We start from the raw sequence: 21,878 nt of genomic DNA on the forward strand, positions 1-21,878 counted from the left end.
CCAGAGCACTGCATGATAAAGGTAAAGTGGATACTGTATCTACAACATAGCCTGAGGCTGACTGTGATTCAACAGCAAACAAAAATGGAACGATCTTAACTGGTGAAATGCTGGCTAAAAGATTTCCTCACTTATTTCAATGAGAACTGTATTAGCGTACTAGTTTGTGAGAGTAAAATGTTGGCATTTGTTGACATGGAAAACTAACAAGTTATGAGTTTGAATGTTTGTTGTGGCTGAAATAACTTAAAACGATGCTTTTGTAAATGAAATTTTCCTCCTCGATGGACACACAGATATGCTTCTTAGATGTTTTCCGTGTTTTAAAATGTGTCAAGTCCAACCAGTGAATGTGCAATCACCACTTCACGGGCTCCATCTTAATGCCGTGGGCACAGCAAATTCCCTGCATGTGCGTTTATTTGATTGTTTAAGAGCGATTTCCGGAAACCAAGTTTTGGACAGGCCAGGAGCTGCCTTGTAACAATTATGGGGTTAAATGGCAGTTGGCCACACAGGAGGGCATTTGCCTGCTGGCAGCCCCTTCCTGCTCTGCAGGGGTCAGAGGTCACAGACTTTTCAGGAAAAGTCCATTTCTCAAGCACCCTGAAACAGGTGGAGGCCTGGACAGCCCTGTTTACTTAAACAGCACAAGGAAAATGGAAAAAAAATTAAACCAACATATACGCTCAGTGAGAAGAAATGGACTGTGGCTCTTTTTGGTCATGTGTATCCCGCCCTGTACCTGACACTGATTCTTTTCAGGATTCATTAACGCCTCCTCAAAATCCAGTGATCTCACAAACCATTCATGTCTTTTTAAGACTTACAACGAGCTGTTTCATCTGTGTTCGTACTTCATAACAACTCTGACTGAATGAGAGTGAAAATGAAGATGTAACAGTGAGGACACGAGTGCCAGAAGTAGTGTCAAAAGGAGTGTCATAAAATATAATAATGACACTTGTGTTTTTACAACTGCATCTTCAATCAATGGGAAAGGGTTAATACAGTGAATTAAAAGAAAAAAAGGGCAAAAGGCAACTCGGCCGAACTCGACCCCTCAGTGCTCTCACTATTTGGATTGGTTAAATCGCCGGGACCTGGAGCTGAACCCATCAGGAAGGGCTTAAGTGTTTAGGATTAGGGATCTAAAAGGCATTTGGAGGCCCTGAACCAAACCCGCAGGACCGGGGCGGAGGAGAGCCTGGTGTTTGGCCTGCGCTGTAATCAAACAGGGGGAGGTAGGACCTTAGCACACCTGCAGGAAGGGCCCACAGCTAAGAAAAAGGCCCCAGCAAGAAAGGCAGGCCAGGCAACGGGGCTTTTTCTGCGGCTGCAGAGTGACAACAGCTGGGGTGGTGTACGGTGGTGTGGCCCAAGGGCAAGGTCAACCCGGCGGACCGGGGGGAACAGCAGGCGGATTGTTTTCACTCCACTAGTGAAAACAGCAACCGTGGAGATGCTGAATGTGCCAGCTGTGGTTGTGGATTTCTAGTCCACAGGCTGACCCCATATTAACACTATGAAGGGAAGCTGGATCGCTAATGACCAGTGGCCTCTGGCCTCACCTGAGCTCCTCCCATACAGCAGCCACGTCTCAGGACACACTGCCAGAGCATGTAAGGAGATTTATTGCTACTCATTTACAGCGTTTAATGCATTTAGCCTGTATTTCTAAATTAGATGTTGATTGAATGTTGATTACTTTTAATTTAATAATTTCATGTTCTCTAAACTAGAATGTACTATGAATAAAATAAAAATAATTTCATATTTTACAAATCTTTGGAAAAAAAAAAGTGTCATTTAATTTAGACAGAATTTCTGGGATAGGTTGGTGTGTGGTTGCAGCACACAGTCAACCTGAATCCATCCATGAAAGCGTCAGGATTCACACATGTCCTCGGGCTTAATTGGGCTGGACAGTTAACATCAAAGAAGCTGGGCTTTATATGTAATCTGTTCGCTCCTCTGCCACATTCTCATGCCGGCACTTTTTTTATATGTTCAAACGTTGTAATGAAGGTCATTCTCCATCAATTCACTTTGATCTAAAATGACAAAAATTTAGCATTTTAATAAAAAAATTCTTCATTGCTTTCACCGCTCCGTTTGCTGTCGTCTTACACACCCTTTTCCTTACTTTTCCATTTTCTAACCTCCTTTCTTCGAGCCTTTATTTCCTTCTCTCGCTGCGTGTGAAAACAACTCAGCTTATATAAGGCAAATGAGACTATTTTGAAAAAAAGATCACAATAAAAATACACTGCGAGTCGCATAATCAAGCCTCTGACATGCCCTAACACCTGCAACAGATATATAATTAAACTGTGTGAAACTACCACGCTTTATAATGATTAGCTACTTTTATAGATGGTACAGAGTCAATTATGTGTAAAGTATAAAACATTTTTCATGGTAATAAAAGTCATCTCTGTGGAAATTCCCTCATAGCAGACTAAAGATTATCATTTAGCCTCTTAAATTGAAGGGAGGTTTGTTGACTTTGTTTATTGCCACGCCAATCTAAATCAGTGGAAAACGACTGTAATAGTCTCTTGGAATTCTTTTAGAAATAACACACTTGCGCTGAAAGAGAGATGCACATCGCGGCATGCTCAGGCACCATCTTTTACAGCTGTGTGTGTTTCTATCAGTCTGTTATAATGAGAAATCAACTGTCTGCAGATCAGCTGCTGAAATGCTGTAACGAGCCATGAGCGCTAATACTTGAGGATCAGTTGCACTGGATGAGGCGGCTTTATCCAGTTATTAGGGTAATGTAATGGAGTCTCCTAATCCAAACCCACCAAACCCTTCCACCGTAGGGGGCACAATAGTGAGGCAACACGTTATTCCGGCACAAAGCTGACTTCCCCGCTAATGTAGCAGGACACTGAGGCTCATGGCCTGTTCAAACAAGTCCTTCACAGTATCTCCCATAAAATGATTTTCTCCCCTCTTTCTCTCTCCCCCTTTTCCCTGCTAACTCTCTCCCCCCCCAACAAACGCTCTGCTGGCAAGGCATATTCTACGCTCCTTAATGCCAAATTAAACCCCAACTCTTTTATTTTAAATGAGAAAAGGCAAAAGAGAGTGCTGACAATCTTGATTAGGCCAAATAGAAGGAGGGGAGAGAAGAGGAGCAAAAATTAAACGGTATTAAAAAATATAGAACATTACATTAATGCCGTCCGGCACAATTGGTGCTAATTGGCAGATAATCCAGGAGCTCTGGGCTGCCTAATGCTGGGCTGAGTATATAGGAACAAGCTGGGCCTCTTGTCCTCTCCCACCACAGAGTCCTACAAGCCACGGGACGGGGTCAGAGCGCGGTGGAGGAGGAGGGATTAGCACTGGCATTGTTGGCTCTTTCCATTGGAACATGACCTTGACGAGAGTTTGGTTCACCCCCCCCCTTCTTCCCAATATTCCAGCTACATGAACTTTAATAGGAGCATATTGGGCAGTTTGAGAGTGCCAAGAGAAACACATGAAACACAGAGACACCCAAAATAAAACCTGACATTCCAACACCTTTGAATCTGAACTCACTTGGGAAAGACCTCTCCATATTTACACAACCCCGCACTACAAATAGCTTCTCAGGTTCGGATTATGTATGGATTCTAACAGAGTAAAGGGGAATATATAATTTATGCATGAACACAAGCTCACAAAAAACAAAATTTAGTTAAAATGGAATGAAAACAGTTTATCCTGGACGCTGCGAGTATTAGAGCAACAGTTTTAATAACACTTTGGGCTCAGAAACAGCTGCTCCATCTATAACAATAAAGTTAAAGTGTGCCAAAATGAGAGTGGTGATCCAAAGTGCTGTGGGAAAGCCAGTAAATGTTATGTGTTTTGAAAATGGTTCCGATAATCTTTATCCTAATCCCTTAATTGGGAGTCAATGTGGTCTCCAGTGAACATACAAAGCCGCTGGCTGGAAGGAACTCGGGACACAGAGAAGCTCTTAAAGGGGACCATCTACACCTGGGCGATGAGCGCGCTTTTCACTACTCTGAGGAGGCTTTCAAGCAAGTCCTTGGCTGTGAAAGTTCCCATGTTAAAAGCACGACCTATTAAGGTACATCCGAAAGAGATGTATTTCCGCGCAGTGTTTGAAGATTTCCCATTTGCATGAAAAAAGGGCCTCTGCAAAACTGTAACTTGTGAACTGATCAAAAGCCAGAGGCCGTTCTCGAGTTGAATGGCTTTCCCCCTTTGACACGAAAGAGGCTCTCTTGAGGCGCCTTCGCGGCGGTGGCCTTGGAGGTTAGGAAAATGTAGCCCCTCAGACCATACGGGACTATTCTCTGGAGTCTGGACAACACTTGAGTCTGCAGCAATAGAAAAGAGCCGGTCTGCCGCTGTGGATCAGTACTTCAACGGGCCTCTACATCTAACATTCCATAAGAGGGCTTTTACTATTCCTATGGATGGCCTTTCATGTCGAGAGGATTGTGTGTGTACGTGTGTGTGTGTGTGTGTGTGTGTGTGTGTGTGTGTGTGTGTGTGTGTGTTCATATGCGAGTGTCTATGCATGCCGATGACCATGTTGTTTTTAACATGCTAACAATATTTCAAAATTACAACAAATTGCACAGCAAATACGTTGTTCCCAATTTAAAAATTACAATTTTAAGATTGCTTATGTCAGAAAACTCACGGTTAAATCTCTTGTTAGGAGTTCTGAAACATAAGAAAGTATAGCCATGCAAAGGAAAATAAACGTTCTAACAGGGGTCCTGCAGGTCACACACACACATCCACACACATCTTTGCCTGAATGTATATTGGTTCAATCCTCTCTTGCAAACATCTTCAAAGTGGAAAGAGGAGCGATAAGAAGCTGGAGCATTTGTTATTCTTTCCAGGTCGATTGAATGTGTTTTGACTAGATGCTTTGCTTGGGAGGAGAACTGTGGAGCTGCTGAGCTCCGTCAGGGCCGGGAGAAGGCTTCACACCAGAGAAGCGTCCGCCGAGCAGCGAACCCTCCGAGCTGATGGGTACGTGAGGCTCCGTGATTGTCAAGCCAGTCCAGCCACAACACACGGGCTCTTCCCACTCCTCCACCGTTCTCCTGCTCTGTGACTCAGCTGGTTTCACTTAGAGGACATGGAGAGAGCGGGTCACGGGGTCATACCATGACCTCATCAAATTAGCCCCAACCGAGTGAGGTGTTTAGCGCGAGTTAAAACAAGTAATCTGAAGGGCATTAAATGCAAATGCGACGACCATATGCCCACTTCAAACACGATAGCTCCGATCCAGCCGCTCTCCCCCTCTTGCCCTCTCACATACACACACAGCAGAACCATTCACATGTCTCGCAGAGTGGGGGGCTGTTAAGATGACAATGGGTTTCTGTCATGCCGACCAGGTGCAACACATTTCAACTGCTGTTCTGAGCTGTTTGATATCTGCTAAAGGAACACTCGCAACAAAAAAGTCTGCAACTGAATTACTCTTTGAAAATAGATATCTCTTACATGTTATCTGCATCATATCACGTTTCTTCCTGACCTCAAACTTGGAATATGGAAATAAAAGGGGAGATGCTTACAAAGGTTATCCAGCAGTTCAGGGAGGAGAGAGAGGGGGGGAAAAAAAAAAGAGAGAGAGAGAGAGAGAAAACGGCAGGGTAATACTTCGGCTGTGCTTCATAAACGCTACGCCATGTGCCCCTGTTAGTGGGAGTGAGGGCCTGGTCAGGCTGTGGAGATTATGGGCGAAGACTGATTTTGCCCCCTCGGGCGGTGGCCGGGCTGGGAACATGTGGCAGCTCATATGTGCTAATAAGCACCTGTGGAGAAGGAGGAGAGGGAGCAGAAAACCCCCGCCGGGCTCTGCAGCCGTGCCACCTGCACAGACCTCCACTGTGCCTCTGACTCAGTGAGGCTGGGAAACCTGACGAACATAACTACCACTCAGACACAGCTCTGGAAAACTGGAAAGTAAGATATGTTTAGTGCGCGCCTGTTGTTGCTGTGTGTTTCTGTGCCAGAGATCACTCAAGCAGATACTGACATTGGGGCAGTGCTGTGCTTTCTTTCTTGCTGTTCTTGCTTATAAGTTCTTGCCTTGTTTCGTTCAAACAAACACGTTGCCGCTGCAGGAAATGTAAAAAATACATCCCTCCTCACGTCGCACTCCCAAGAAATACAAATGTCAGACTAGCAAGTGGACTTAAATGAAACTGTCACTGATTGATTTAAATATTTGTAGCACAAAACAGCAAATAATGATGACTGCTGTGATATGACTGTAGCTTGTGCTGTACACCAAGTGAATTTACAAAACTCAATGATGCAAAATAACTCTTCTGAAATGTGTAATGAGTAGCACATTCAGGCCTGCGGAGACATGTATAAAAGTCTCACTTGTTCCAAGTCGATAGTGTGTGTGTGCAGCGCAGATTTGCAGCCTTCATCTCATTCAAAACGGCACACAGCTGCTTACGAGGAATGTGAGAGCAAAAAGAAGACATTGTGGGAGAGCGCTCTCCTGTCAGTCAAAAGAAGTCTTATTAAATTTGTTTAAGCTGTGAAAGCATTTTGAAGAAAAGAAACAATGTTCTTCATGTGTTCCTTATGACCACCAGTTTTCCCCAATCAGACACATTTTTTTTCTTCAAATTAAGGTGGAAGGAGTATTACATTTATTTTTTCCCACAAAAAAACAGGAACATCACTAACTGGACTCCACATGAATAGATTCTTTCTTTTTCCAACCTGAGAAACGATAAATAGGTATCACTGCGCAGGGAAGTTTTGCACAAGTTTACAGCGAGCACAAATGAGTTCTTCACATGCTCCGTCAGTAATGGATCTTAGCAGCACATGTTTGTATGTGTGAGAAACAGGCAAATACCTAAACGTCGACTTAAAGAATCAGCCGTCGGTGTCTCCAGTTTATGGATCTCGCCTGCTCGTTCTCCCGTCTGAGCGCTCCGTAAACCACATTAAAAACCTGCCACTATTTAGAAAATGTGCATCTCTGTAATCTGTAGAAATCTGCTCTGAGCCATGAGTGATGCACTTATGCATTTTTCAATGGCCAAATGTAGAGAGTTAATCAGCCCCCAGTGATTTATGGGATTTCATATTTTGCACATCTGGATTCCATAGAGACAGGAATATTTAAGACAGCACTTTACTACGCCGTGCATACTTCATTGACAATCGGACTGCATCACCACAAATATCCTCTTCTTTACGACTCAGGAGGCGACTTCCAGAAATAAGAAGGGCTGTTAGCGTGTCCTACTGAGGAGGTAACAACCACTGACATGAAGCAATAACTTTACTGTAATTCGGCCAATTGGAAATGACTCTTAGCTCTTTAGGCGATTTCTAACATGCTACATGGACGAGTGGAAAAAATATGTAGATTAATTTACATTTGAAGGACATTTAGACGTCTATCTAGAAACTCTAACCTCCTCACTCAAAACGATACTTTAAATCAACTTTGCCAATTCTTGTTATTCTTAAAGTTTGTCGAAACGTCGTTAATAAAAATTTCCAATTTGAATTTTAATTGAACAACAGAGCATTTGAGAGGGAGGCTGATATTAATTTTCTACCCCAGTTAAGGATGTTTGAGGAAATTAGCCTGTGTCAGCACAAGAGTTATCAACCACATTATAAAACAGTGCACATTTGAGTTGATGTTTCTTCAGCTCTTAACTTCCGCACAGTTCAAGTCGGAAACGTTACAAATACACGCACATCATTAATAGAATGGATTCACATCATCAGCAAATTACATAGTTTAGTTCTTGCGCGTGATTCTTTTAAAGAACCGTAAACTTAACCGTTTATTTATCTAATAATTTACAGTCCCTCCAGCCCATTTCTTTCCTTGTGGGTATTGCTGACTTTGTTAAACATGAATTATTCTTTCTGCTTCATGCGGAGCCGCAGCAAAGCTTCTGCATTCTGCACCTGAGAGATACTGATGCAATTAATTGCATGAACAAATTTTACCTTTTAATAGACATGATGGGGAAAACATTATGATATTAATTTAGCGTAAGTGTGGCGCCGAAACAAAGCACTCGTCCAACTAGTTTGCACTCGTTAAACTTTAGAAACTTTTTCCCAACATGCTGTGTTTTGAGGGGAGTTAAGAAAAATAACTAATTAATAACAAAGAGCATGTAAAATATAAAATTAAATGTGCTATTAAAGGTTGTATCTAAGTACAATCCAGTATCTGTGATCATTAGCATCATTATATGTTGTTAGTAAATCGGTTTAACACATTTTCCAACAGTGTCAAAACCTCAGGTGAGAACTCGTGATATTTTTTCTCACAAATTATAAAGTATTAAACGCTAATCTCACGCTAATTGAGAAGTTTACATTCTAAGCAACCACTAATAAGAGCCCTTTGCTTCTAAAATATTCCCTCCCGAGCCAGCATTTAATAACATTTCTCCACGTCTTTCATTAACTCAACAAAGGACCGTCTCCCCTAGTTTACATGATGCTGTTATATTTCTTTGGGAACCACAGAGTTTATACTGTGGACTGTATTTGCAGTTGGCTTTAAATGAAAATAAGCCCCACACACATCTCAAATCCCTTCCCTGAGACCCTGTGGGCTTTTGCCCCTTCGAAGAGCACAAGTCTTTGATAATGACTACATGTTTTAGACGAGTGACCCCCCCTCCCCTCCCCTCCTTCCTAAACTTCTAATAAATAGCTTCAAACGTAAAGGATCCTGATCAGCGCTTTGAGCAAAGGAAGCATTGCAAGAGCATGAGATCAACCCCTGGATTATTCTTCCCCACGCTGAAAAGCAGCCCTCTCCAGCTCTTGGCCCGGGTATAATACCCACTGGTTGCCACAAGGAACACTATTCGGATTAAGTGGTGCCCCTTTCACATAAGCAACAAGTGACAAAGGAGGAGATTGGGCAACTAACCTGCTGTTTAGATAAATAAAGGTACTCTATCAGCTCTAATAATTGCTAACCCCCTCTCCTCTTGCCCTATTGTCCACTGACAAGTGCTGCTTGGCCTCCTTCTAATTGCTGACAGATTTGATTTTTCAGCGACAGCAGGAGCTCTGTTTGTGGCCTTTACATCAAGTAATTACTCTCTCCCCGTCTCCCCGCCACCACCTTTGTTGTCCTGTCTTTTTCCTAAATCCTTGTCTTCCTTTTGCTTTATTCCAAAACTAAATTTCCCCGCATCCACGTGAATACGTTCCTGTTACACTTTAAGGCGTTTTCAGTGAGTTATTGCAGTTCCCCTGCAGTACTGAGCAGCGTGTCCATCCCGAAACACGTTTTTATTAACAGAACACAGGACGAGCAAAACATAACCCTCTAATTTAACACAATTAGAAATAATGCTGTAAATAAAGCTCTTTTAAGAGGGTGTGTATGATTTGGGCTGATATTAATGATTTCCAGCATCTTATTTTATAATTTATATAATTATGTTTCTCAATGAATTAATTTGTTGTTTAAAATGTCAGAAAATTGTGGGGGAAAAAAAGTAAATTAGTGTTTCTCAAAGCCTAGATGATGCCCTCTAACGTGTTCTTTTGTCCCCAAACTGAAGATATTTTACTGAAGAAGGAAGTAAGTTTAAGAAGCTGGAATAAGAGAATTTGTACTTTTTTTTTTCTTAAAAAAATTACTCAGACTAACAAGTTGACGAATAATTTAATAGTTTACATCTAATTGATTAATTGACTAACTGTTGCAGCTATATTCTAAGTAATTAGTCAAATAATTACCATAGCGAATGAGCTAAAAACTGCAAAATGATTATTGTTAACCAAGTCATGACGATATTTCTGAAATACAAACAAACTACACTGACAAAGAAAAAGGCTGAAACTCACCAACAGTAACATGGAGCACAGCGTCACAGCAGGATGACAAATATAAGCTTGCAGTTTTGTTGTTTTTTTTTAAAGATAAGCACTTCCTTGTAAACTGTTAACAATATTTTATGTGCTCCCTGTAATTGTAAAAATGCACATCCTTTTTTCCAACACTGACAGTAAACAAAGACATCCAGCGTGGAAGCCCCTGAAACTCTGCATTTATTAAACGAAATGTACCAAAAGTGTAAAATGTGTGTAAAACAAGCTGCTGCAAAAGGCTTGAATGAATTGTTCCACAATTAGAAACAACTCTAATTAAGTTTTAAAATGGTGCTGTAACCTTTAGCCAAAACAACACTTTTGTCAAACAGTAAGAAGTGTTTCTGCACATGCTGCTTTCCTAACAAGTGTTGCCTCCCCTCCTCTCCTCTGGCCTGCAGGCTGCATTGTAACAAGCGCCGCTACCCCATGGGAGAGCTAGAGGGCTCACTCCAGAAGCAGCGGAGCCCAGGAGAGCCTCCACAATCGCCCTTGCAACATTTAAAAGCTAATTATCCCAGGAACAAAAGTGCACTTCATTTTCACTTAACACAATTAGTCATAAACTGCGTTTCTGAGTTCTAAATCTACACAGGCTCCCATTCTCTGCCAATTATTCATAGTTTCATGTTCGTATCACATTCAGAGTTTCAAAGCAAACATATTTTCAGTGCTGGTGTCTGTGTTAATCATCCCACCCACACATTTCATGGATTAGTCATTCACATTGCATGAAATATGAACCGGAGTGCAGCTCTGCCAACTATATGCGTACATATTATCCAGAATATTTCTATTGGGGAGTTTGAAAGGGTTAGGTAGACACTATATATACACTGCGAGAGAGAGGGAGAGAGAGAATCAATGATTCCTAATCCACTCAACAAGCGGCTGAGATAATTATGCATTTCATAAATGATTAGCAAAATACAGGAATATTTAATCCCTCTTTGCATTGATGTTCTTTAAACAGCGCTTAGGTACACCAGGGCACATGATGAGCATCAAATTGGTCTTTCTATTGGAAAATAGCATATTTGTGGCAAAAGCCATGTTTGAATGTGACCTTTTTTGCAGGCATTAGAATGAGGTTTTAAATATATTCATAATTGAAAACTATTTGCAAACAGATGGAAAGGCTTAGAGTGCACAGCGTTGTTATCACAATCAATTCATATTTAAGGGATTAACCATCAGGTGTGCCATTACCATATGTGGATTGAGCTTGTTTGACACAGAATCGATGGTCCTAATGGAGCCAAACTGGATTTTCTGATACACTAAATTTTCCACATGTTTACGGTTTAAGACTCTGGCTGTCCTCTGAAGTGTTAAATACATTGATTAACTATTTTAACAGGTGGCTTGTGTGTGTATAAGTAGAGCGGCTACGACATGAAACAACACTCCTCCTCAGGTGAATGCGGCCGTGTGGGAGCAGCAAGGCAGCTTTAGTGAATCACACACCTCGGCTTGCTTGAATGAAAATGTCTTACACACCTCAGTGCCTAAAAAAACTCCAACAAATAAGAGATCTACTAAAACCAGTCGTTGTAATCTTGGGAATTTGTGGTACAGTACCAACTGTGTACATCACAAAAGGTCATGAGCCTCAAATTGCCAATCAGAGATGTCAGCTCCGCTTAATGTCATCGGAGTAACCTTTTGTGGTTGATGTGACACAAAAATTAGACAATACTTCAGCATTTCTCCATCATAGACCTTGACCTTTGTTGTCACACTGACAATGAAACAATTATCAATATGCCATCACCTCACAGAAGCATGAGGACTAATATCAATTGAAATATAATTTCTTTCTTACTGTTTGGAAAACAATGAACTGCTACTACAAACAAACCACAATTGGTGGGGAACACGCTAAAGCCTCTATGGTCAAAACATCTGGACGAGTCTCTGTGAGGATGGAGTGTGTGGAGATTAAACTGGGTAAGTGGTGTATCCTGGAGAAGAAGAAGAACAAAAGAGATGCTGACAGGGCAGCTGTGCGTCTGACCTGAGGGAGGAACGACTCCGGGGAACAATGACCAGACGTTCAGCAGACACTGGTGGCTCCAAGTAGCAGGCAGCGTTTAGTGGTGTCATGTTTCTGGCGTAAGACACACACACAAAAAGACAACCGGCATTAAACATGAATGTTATTTCCTTTTGCAGCTTGAAATATGAGCAAAACTGTTCCTTTGTGCCTGAATTCTGCTGTAGGTGGAGAATTGTGCACTTACAAGCATCGCAGCATTAGTCATTATATTTCTAATCGCCGATGCTACAGTTGTGCTTATGTCTGTGATGGTAGACAATGCAGCTGTCATCCGACCTGACAAGTCATCTACGGTGTAATCTGTGAAATGTGTCGCTCCAGGTTGTAGGTGCTCACACTTCCTTGGCCTTCAGCACAGTGAAAACAAAGGTCATCTATACGGGCATTTATTTCCCAAAGATGGAGGGCTGTTATCTCTTCATTCATGACCTTCCTGACATGATGCTGCCAAAGAATTATTTGGGGCAATACTCCACCTCTTTTGCATCGATTTTAAAGCAGTTACAGCGTAATTATGCACCTGCAACTTTTGTGACTTCTGACTGCATACTGCACACATAAACACCCGTTAACGAACCTCTAACATGCACTCTAATCAGCAACAGAACACTAACATTTTATATTAAACTGTTGATTTCTGATTTTAATTAATTGCATTAGGATAGTTTTTTTTATTTAAAAAAGATAAATATTAGTGATGCATGATGGTATCGGCATCACTTTAAAATAAAATACCATCATGAGCACTGCCGGGCTAAAGGCTGAAAGTGGTACACAAAAAGCAATAATATGGACTGTTTTAATATTTAGGTGGTTTTCTAATTTTGTGTACATTTCAAAAGCTGTGTGTTTTATGCCTGCACCTGCCAGAGGGCCATGGCAATAAGAATAGGCACTATAATATGCTAGTTATTATTTATAATAATATGTAATTCCACCACATCCATGTTCTCTGCAATTAGTTGGAAAGAATATGTGCACATACTGATGTCAGCAAAACTGAACTGGAAAGTTAGATATCAGCAAAAATGTAATATCTTAATAAATATCATTGACTCAGTACAGATGATACAGCTACGCAAAGCAAACGCACGTTTACAGTGTATAAAATATGATGACTGCTTTCTAGAAGCTGCTAGATCACATTTAATTGGTAAAACAATCAAGTTGGGCTGCTTTTAATTAACATACTAATCTACAGTATCTGTGCTGCTCCACATGTGTAAAATGTATTTAAATGAGTTGTTTCACTACCAGATTAAAGCCATTTTTGACATAAATTTGGTCCCACTGTGAAAATCTACATTCACTACAGTGACAAAAACTTTTAAAGCATTGAACCTGTTCGCACATACACCTCCTACAAATTCCACCCAGTATATAGCAATTAATAATTACCATGTGACAATTGTTGTTGTTTTTTTTAAAGATATATAGAAATTACAATCAATTTTAGATGACATGCACAAATCTTGAAACATTTTTTAAAGCCAGTGCAGACAGACTAATTGCAGGAAAGGATTTAAATCCAAAATCCACGAGCGTCAAACACGTTAAGATTCACACTCACACATTACAAATAAACATTTTTGACAATCAAATTTGCATGGGCTCTCTAAACAGTGTGCAGTCTGTTTTTAGATATGGATTTTTATCATATTTTTAAGTACTAAAAATTACCAACATTCAAATCAACTTGCTCACACTTCACATATTTCCTCAAACTGTGTTACTGCAGTTCTGTTTTACGCGGTGCTTTTCCAGCGTCCCTACAGGAATTATAAAAGTTTCATCTTAACATGCATCTTTATACGCAGGCCTGACTTTGCCACATTGTGTTAAATGTATATATGTGTGCAGAAGAAAATGCTAATTTGAGACTTAATATAGGCAAATTGCTATAGAAGTGTGCAGACTGAGTAGCTGTGTGGGATGTTTATCCTTGTTGAAACTGGTAATAAGATGATTGCATTCTGCTCCGAGCTTTGAAGACTGGTAAACGTAATGATACAACCCACTCGTTTCTTTTTTTTTTCTTTTTTTTTTCTGTAGAGCCAAAGTAATACTCCTTTTTATTTGTGTGTTTTTGAATGTGCTTTCTGTCCAAATGCAATATTTGTTTTACATGTAAATGTATCACTGTTCAGATACTGGCAGCCCAGATGTGGGTGCTCTGTACATTCTACCTTCTTAGCAAAATGGTAATTTATAAAGACTCTTTATTCATTACTTTAAATTACTTTAAAGCTTTCCTCCGTAAGGTACAGGTACATTTTTAATTTGCTTGGAAAATCTTCGGCACGGGGATTTAAAAAACTAATAATAAATTCATCTACATATGATAAAACTGCATTGACAGGAAGTGCAAATGAACAACATACTTTCTCCGGCGTTTCGCTCTTTAAATATCCAACAGGCTGCGCTGTAGTAAAACTGGACCAACAAAATCCATGCAAGCCAGGAGAACACAACATAATGCATGCACCATGTGCTACAAAACCACCAATTTCTTTTGGACATTTGCAAGCCCTCTACATGGATTATACAAAGATATAGGGAGTTTGAAACGGCCTAACCTCTGTTCTGCCATTCCCAATTCATTCAGAGCTGACAGTTTGCCTTTTCTCTGTGAACATGCTCTTATCATTAGCATGCCTCTGAACTTTGCCTCACAATGTCTCTTCTGAACAGTTTCTGATGAATTATTTCATCCTGTACCGGGCTGACTGCAGGGCATACACATGTAGGTGCTTCCTCTGGCCTGGGTAGTCTTTCCATACTGCTGCAGGATGGACACCTGTTCCTCTGACCTGCTAAACGTGACCTCAGAGTGTGCTGCTGACATTAAGCTGTGCATGTTAGAATTAAGAGGCCTACAAGGGCACAGTAAGGCCACGATCGGGATTTCTTACTTTTCTTGCATTTATGGATTATTAAAAGTGCCATATATGAGACTGTGAACATAAATATAGTACTAATATTGCAGCAAACAACTATCTCTACATTACAAAGGCAAAAAAAGTTAAGAAGTTGTATATTTTTGAACTCATAACCAGTCTATGTGGGTTGTGCATATATGTGCAAATTAGAAATAGAAAAATAACTGAATTACAGATGATATTTGTTGAGCTTAATTTTAGAAATGCATTCCTTTTTTGAAACTATGAACACTCAGTGTGCTGCAGTTAATACTCAGACAGTTCAGAACATCACATATGAATAAATAGATAATTATAAACTACACACGAAGATGAAGAGCTTAGGTAGCACCTCAAAACAACTATATGGTGATGAGCATTAAGAAAAGAAGAATTAAATATGTAAAGATTCAAGGCAAAACAAGCGTATGCATGAAAAGGTGATTGCACACAGATTTAGTTCTTGTATATGATCGTACATGCACTGGATTGGTCGAATCAGGTAATTTCAGGTAACTTAAAAACATCTAACCATTACGTGAATAAAGAATTCAATCACTGACACAATCTTCCATTTGCTCCTTGAATGTATCACTAGCTTTGTGAAGTTTCCGTTCATATAAGCAGCATTCACGCACGCTTCACATGTAAGATGCATTTAAGATACATTCTACAGAAATAAGGAATAAATGGATCCATGCATCAATTTTCCACCATTTCTCAACCGGGCCTGGGTCGTGGTGACAGCAAGCTAAGCAAAGAACATTCCTTTTACTCTGACACTTTTTCCAGCTGTTTTCTTCTGTAGAGCATCCCAAGATGCTTCCAGAGAAGATGAGATATGAAATCCCTCCAACTGGGACTGTTGCAGGTTTCCTCCCCGTTGGACATGCCTGAAATATCTTCGCGGGGACGCATCCCGGAGACCAGATGCAGGAACACCCCCATCAAATCAAGCTCATCTCGGCTGCTTTTCTTTACATCGTTATCCAGAACTCGTGACCGTGGGTGAGGGTCAGAACGTGCTGTAGATCTGCTGGTTAACAGTCCAGGACTGCATCACTGCTGTTACTGCACCTGATCTCTCGCTGTGACACAGGACACTACTGCTGCAACTACTTTTCCTCACTTGTACCTGAAACAAGCGGGCCATCAGGTCTCCAGAAAAGCCTTGTTTCATGCATGAAGGTTCTGACCCTCATTCTAACGACACACAAGAGCTCAGAAAACTACTTCACCAGCAAGAAACTAAAATGCTGTCTAGAGGTCAGCAAGCTAGACACCAAAAAGTTACAAACAAAACTTGGGAGCTTTGCTGGAGCCCCATGCACACTGGCACAACAACTGTTTCAGTTATATAAGGGCTGAATGGCTCAGAGCAGCAGCTTGGCTTCCACAAGACATCCTGACATAAAATGTCCTGTTCTGCAAAGGCAGAAAAGCAATTCTGCACGGCTTTACCTTGACACAGACACATACGGTAAATCAAGAAAAAGGCCACCTTTTGCAAATGGTTGTACACGGCTCTAGACCTATCAGAGAGAGCTGTGCACATACCATGACTGACACTCAGCACTGAACTCACACTGCACAAACAAACCTCCATCAGTAGTTGGACAATGGCTTAATTATTTTTAATATTGCCTCTGCGTGCCACCAAATTGGATTTGCAATGTAACAATCAAGATTCAGCTAAAGTGTGGACTTTCAGCTATATTTAAGGAGTTTAATTTAAAAATATTGCATTAACTGTTAGGACATTACAGCCATTCTTTTTACATTCACCCTCTATTTTCACAGAATTATAAGTAGGTGGACAATCTACTGTAAAGCACTTTCATGGCCAGTTGTAGCCTGCTTCCTTGTTATTCCATGAAAAAATAAGGAGATAAAAAGACTGGGGTTGAATCCAAGTGTTAAATTTGAATTTGATACCAAAGTTTCCATGAACATATGTTCATCATCATTTCCATATGTTGTCCAAAGAGGTGTTGATGCAGGTGAAAGAGGCCATCATTAGACTGAAAATACAAAACAGACCTATCAGGGAGACAGCAGAAACCTGAGGAGTGGCCAAATCAACAGTTTGGTGTATTGTTAAAAAAAGAATGCACTGGTGAGCTCAACAACACCAGAAGGTCCTGAAGACCATGAAAGATAAGTGAAGTGGATGATAGCAGAATTCTTTGTTGACTAAATAGAAACCTCTGAACAACATCAAGCCAAAGTAAGAACACGCTCAAGGAGGTCGGCTCATCATTGTCAAAGTCTACAAATGACAGGACACCTTGATTAACTTACATACAGCCTGTTCATATAAAGATGGAAGCAGAAAATCCAGATTTTGCAAACTTTGCTAGAAAACATCTAAAAAAAAAAAGTCTGCCCAGTTCTGGAAGAAGATTCTCTGAACAGATAAAACCAAGATGAACTTGTACCAGAATGATGGCAGGAGAAGAAAATGAAGAAGGAATGAAAACGCATGATTTAAAGCAGACAACATCATCTGTCAAACATGGTGGAGGCAGCGTTATGGCATGGGCACGTCTGACTGCCAATAGAACTGGGTCAGTGGTGTTTATTGATGATGTGACTGCTGACTGAAGTAGCAGGATGAATTCTGAAGCGTGCAGACCTTCTGCTCAGATTTAGTCAAATGCTGCAAAACTGACAGGAAGGTGCTTTGCAGTACAGATGGACAGTGACCCAAAACATACTGTAGACAACCAAAGAGCTTCTTAAGGCAAAGAAATGGACCAGTCAGTCACCTGACCTCAACCCAACTGAGCTGCTTTACCCTTAATGAACCAAACTGATGCAGAAAGACCCACAAACAAGCAGCAACTGAAGGCGGCTGCAGTAAAGGCCCAGCAAAGCGCCTCAAGGGAGGAAGCTCAGCATTTGGAGATGTCCACGGGCTCCAGATTTCAGACAGTCAATGACTGCAAAGGATTTGTAGCCAAGTATTAAAAATAATCCTTTTACTTATATTTATGCTAGTTTGTCCAATTACATTTGATCCTAGTGCAATTTTTCTATTAAACTCCTTGACTTAAAGCTGAACGTATACACTTTAATGAAATCTTGATCATTTCAAATACATTATGGTGGTGAACAGAGGCAAAATTACAAAAATTATATTTCACTATGTCTTGTCTAGATGTTCAAACTTTTCAGTAGTTTTTTGTTTTGAAAGTGTTTTGAGTGAGAAAACAACGAGCACACAGACTGCACCAGTGATGAGTGGATTTTGTAGTTTTTCTGATGTTAGCTTCGCTGCCTCTTTGTGAGGTTATGAGGTAGAAATCAAGACCTTTAGGGAGTCACCGGGCTGACATGTTGCCCCAGCTTAGCCGACCTTTTTAGCTCTGCTCGTCATGCTGCAGTCGCACATCTGCACCTATATATCAAAGCCATGCACAAAAACATTCCTGAGAGCAAAGCAGAGGTGATTTGTGTGCCTTGCTCCTTCTTTTTTGATTAAAATTCATCTGTGATCTAACTGTTCTCTCGGCTAAAAGCTATACCTTCTAAATCAGTCATCCGTCCAGAACTTAGACCTGCACCACATTAAGACCAGCACTGACATCACAACTGTTTCCCCTCTCCCTGCCGCGCCTCATGCCTCTTTCATATATTTTCTCTTGTCCTCAACAGATGGACAACCTTGCAGCCAGAGATTTTTTTAAGTGTTTAATAAATGTAATACAACCTATATAGTGTTGAAGAAAGGGGCCTAAACCAGAACCATGTGCACAGAGTGGATGGCGGCCGTTAGGGGCCATGGCTAATGTGGTTCAACATGTGGACTCGGCCGTGCGGGAAGGTTCACTTAAATGCTGGACAGTTTATGACCTTCAGTGTTGTTCCCCCAAAACGTAGACGGTGTCCTTACATTACTGCTCTCTAATTTATAGCGTGATATTTTGTTTTTAAATGCACCAATGTATCCTCTACGCGAGGGGAGTAATAAAAGGATACAGGTGATGTTGGAATGCAGTGTCTTTCATGTTTTTATCTTACAGAGTAAGTACTGCGGTATTATGTTCCTACAGAGGGTAATATATGAAAGTGTTTGACTTATTGTCAAATTAAGGAAGAGTGTCGTGACCCTGGTTGTGTATCTGCATGCCTCTGGTCGTTATTTCATTCAGCTCAGCCTGACACTGCTAACCACAACAGATAATAAAATATTCCTGAAAAGGAATGCGAGCAGTGATGGGACCGGATAAATCACAAACACTTGGCGGTGCACCAGCAGCTGTGCAGCGTGAATACTCAAACAGAAACATCCATTAGATCTTGTCTTCAGTTGTAAACAAAATTCAGTGGACTCCTAATGGTCTTTGGGGTTTTGTTTGTCTTCAAACTTTGCCCACAATGGCCACCATACACTGACGAGGAATCCAGCAGGCCAATCCAATCTTCAAGAAGCCTTTTTACAATTATGTTCAACCTCTTAGTAGATCAGTCGTTGCAAACTCATGCTACATAGCCAAATTTTGCACAATCCCACTTTTATCCATTAGTGGGTCATTTGGATAGATGCTTTTGTCACAGTATATGCAGTTTTAAATACCTGTTATGGCAACTGAGAAAGAAAAATTGAAAAACTGTTTATGTAAAAAATAGCGGTTGCTAGGAAGATTTCTAAGCAAATGAAATGATCAGAAAGTAAGATCTGGTGAAATTTACCCAATGTTAAGGAAAGGTGCTTCAGTGCTTCATTTCTTATCTCCTTAAGGACAGGATACACTGGACCATCCTTTACAAAGTAAAGGCGATAATGCCATCTAGACCTAGGTAATAAAACAGAAATATGTACCAGTGACTGACACTTTGTCAATAGCAATAAGAACATTTTTCAATAGAATGTTTGATAGGTTCACTTTACTGCATCTAAAGCAAACTGGCATAAAGGCACATAATGAAAACACAATGTTCTGTTGCATTGACAAACTCAAAGCGTGTTTCCTCTCTGGCTCACAGACAGCATCAAATCCCTTGATGATGGATGCCCTTCAACCTCCATCACTCTTCTCGGCTCTTCCATGCAGGACTTCTGAGGCATGCTAGTCTGTGGCCACCTGGTCTTCTTGTCGCTTTCTGCATTTGCTGTTGTGAGATGGCCTCACAGTTTAAAAACACTCACGACCCTGTGAACCCAACTACCTCCACCTAAGCAACACAGTCCTGACCGGATTCATGGCTGATGGACTTTATATTGGGGTGCACGTGGAGGCCCTTTGTGAGGTCCCTGTCTGGCAATAACCGTCCAGGATAGTCTCTGAAACCTGAACCTGAGCGCAGTGGTGCAGCCTCACCCTGATTGCGCTTTTGTCATTGATTAATTTAGGTGTTTTTTTTTTTCATTATTGCATTAAAATTATTAACAAATAAGCTGAAGTGGTTAATTTTAACTAAACTTAAATAGGTCATTAAAAATTATCAATAATTATTGATATCTACAAAACATTTTATTGTAATTAATATTTTAGTTATATCGTCTAACTCTAATGGCATCCCACAATTCCTTGCAGAAACGACATATCAAGTACTGTGGGATTCTCTCCATTGCGGTCAAAGAAAAAGAAATAGGTTGTAATTTTTTATATCTATTAATTTATTATATATATTCTTTAAATAAAAATCTGTCCTGCTGACTGCTTCACAGCAATGTCAGCAATGGACTACAACTACATGGAAGAGGATTTGACTTTACTTGTTTACACTTGTGCAAAAAAATATACACAATAAACAAAAAAAATGTAATTAAGAGTTGACTTCCTCTGAAAAGGGGACTAATCAGGACACTTGACCGTACATATCTGCATTAATAGTACGGCTTGTATGGTCAAAGAATATCATCCATCTTGCAGTTTCTATTATCATATAGTCAAACTACAATTTCTAAACCCATCAGATACACCATGCGTTTAAAATTTCTACTTAGTTCAGTGGACTAGCCACAGAAACATAGACCACTGGATTTGAATACTTAAAATAAACATCATATAGTTGAATGAATAATGGGGACAAGCTCCTACAGAACCCATGTAAACCTGAAGATGCAGAGTGTGATTTTTTTAAAAATAAAAATAAAAACATGCTGGATGCATATATTCATTTAGGGTAAACTAAAACGCAATTTCCACTACAAGGTAACATACAGCATATGACCTATATTTTGCCACGTCTACATCCTTTTTTAGCAAAGTGGCATTGTACTGTGATATCCACCTAATGTAATAGTTAATGTAAAACATGAGGGTGAGATCTTCAGATGCATTAAACGCTATCTGGCTCACATTTTTGTACAGCCTAATATTTCACTAAGCCTTAGCATTTCATTCAGAGATGTACTCTAGATAAGTGCAATAATCTCAGTTTGATGGATGGCCCAGCCGGAGCCTCAGGCCACTGGTGTGTACATACTGCACTGGTTGCGGCAGAACGATAAAACCAACACAGGCAGGTGTGTTTGGTTAAGATGCACTTGTCAAGTGGGGTGACAAGCATGTCTGTGTTCATTCAAGTGAACCCCTTATCTGCACCTCCATGTCCCACTCATGAGACAAAAGCACTTCCCATGTTTGTATGATTTACCTCTCGAGTAAAGTGCACCCTCGAGCACACGCACACTGTGCACGCACGCACACGCACGCACGCATCCTAAAGAGGACCGTGTGTTGGCTTAAATAACTTATATAGCCTCTCATTACTGCTTACCTGTCTGTTATCCTCTCAACTCGACACTGACAGTGGAGAACATCCTTATTTTGTTTTTCTTTGTGCCTTTTCTTTTTCTTTTTCTTTCTGTTGGTCTTCGACAAGTTTTACCTGAGTTTTTCTTTCTTTTTTTTTTTTTTTTTTTAAAACAACCCCGGAAAAAAATTTTTTTAAATATTATTGCGCGTCTGCCTGAGCGCGTGCGGCCACCTCTTCTTGACACTTTGAACTTTCACCGCGCGAGCAGGAAGTGACGCCAGACTAGGAAGTAAAGC

This window comes from Stegastes partitus, unplaced genomic scaffold (assembly GCF_000690725.1).
Source record: "Stegastes partitus isolate 25-593 unplaced genomic scaffold, Stegastes_partitus-1.0.2 Scaffold367, whole genome shotgun sequence".
Lineage (NCBI taxonomy): Eukaryota > Metazoa > Chordata > Actinopteri > Pomacentridae > Stegastes > Stegastes partitus.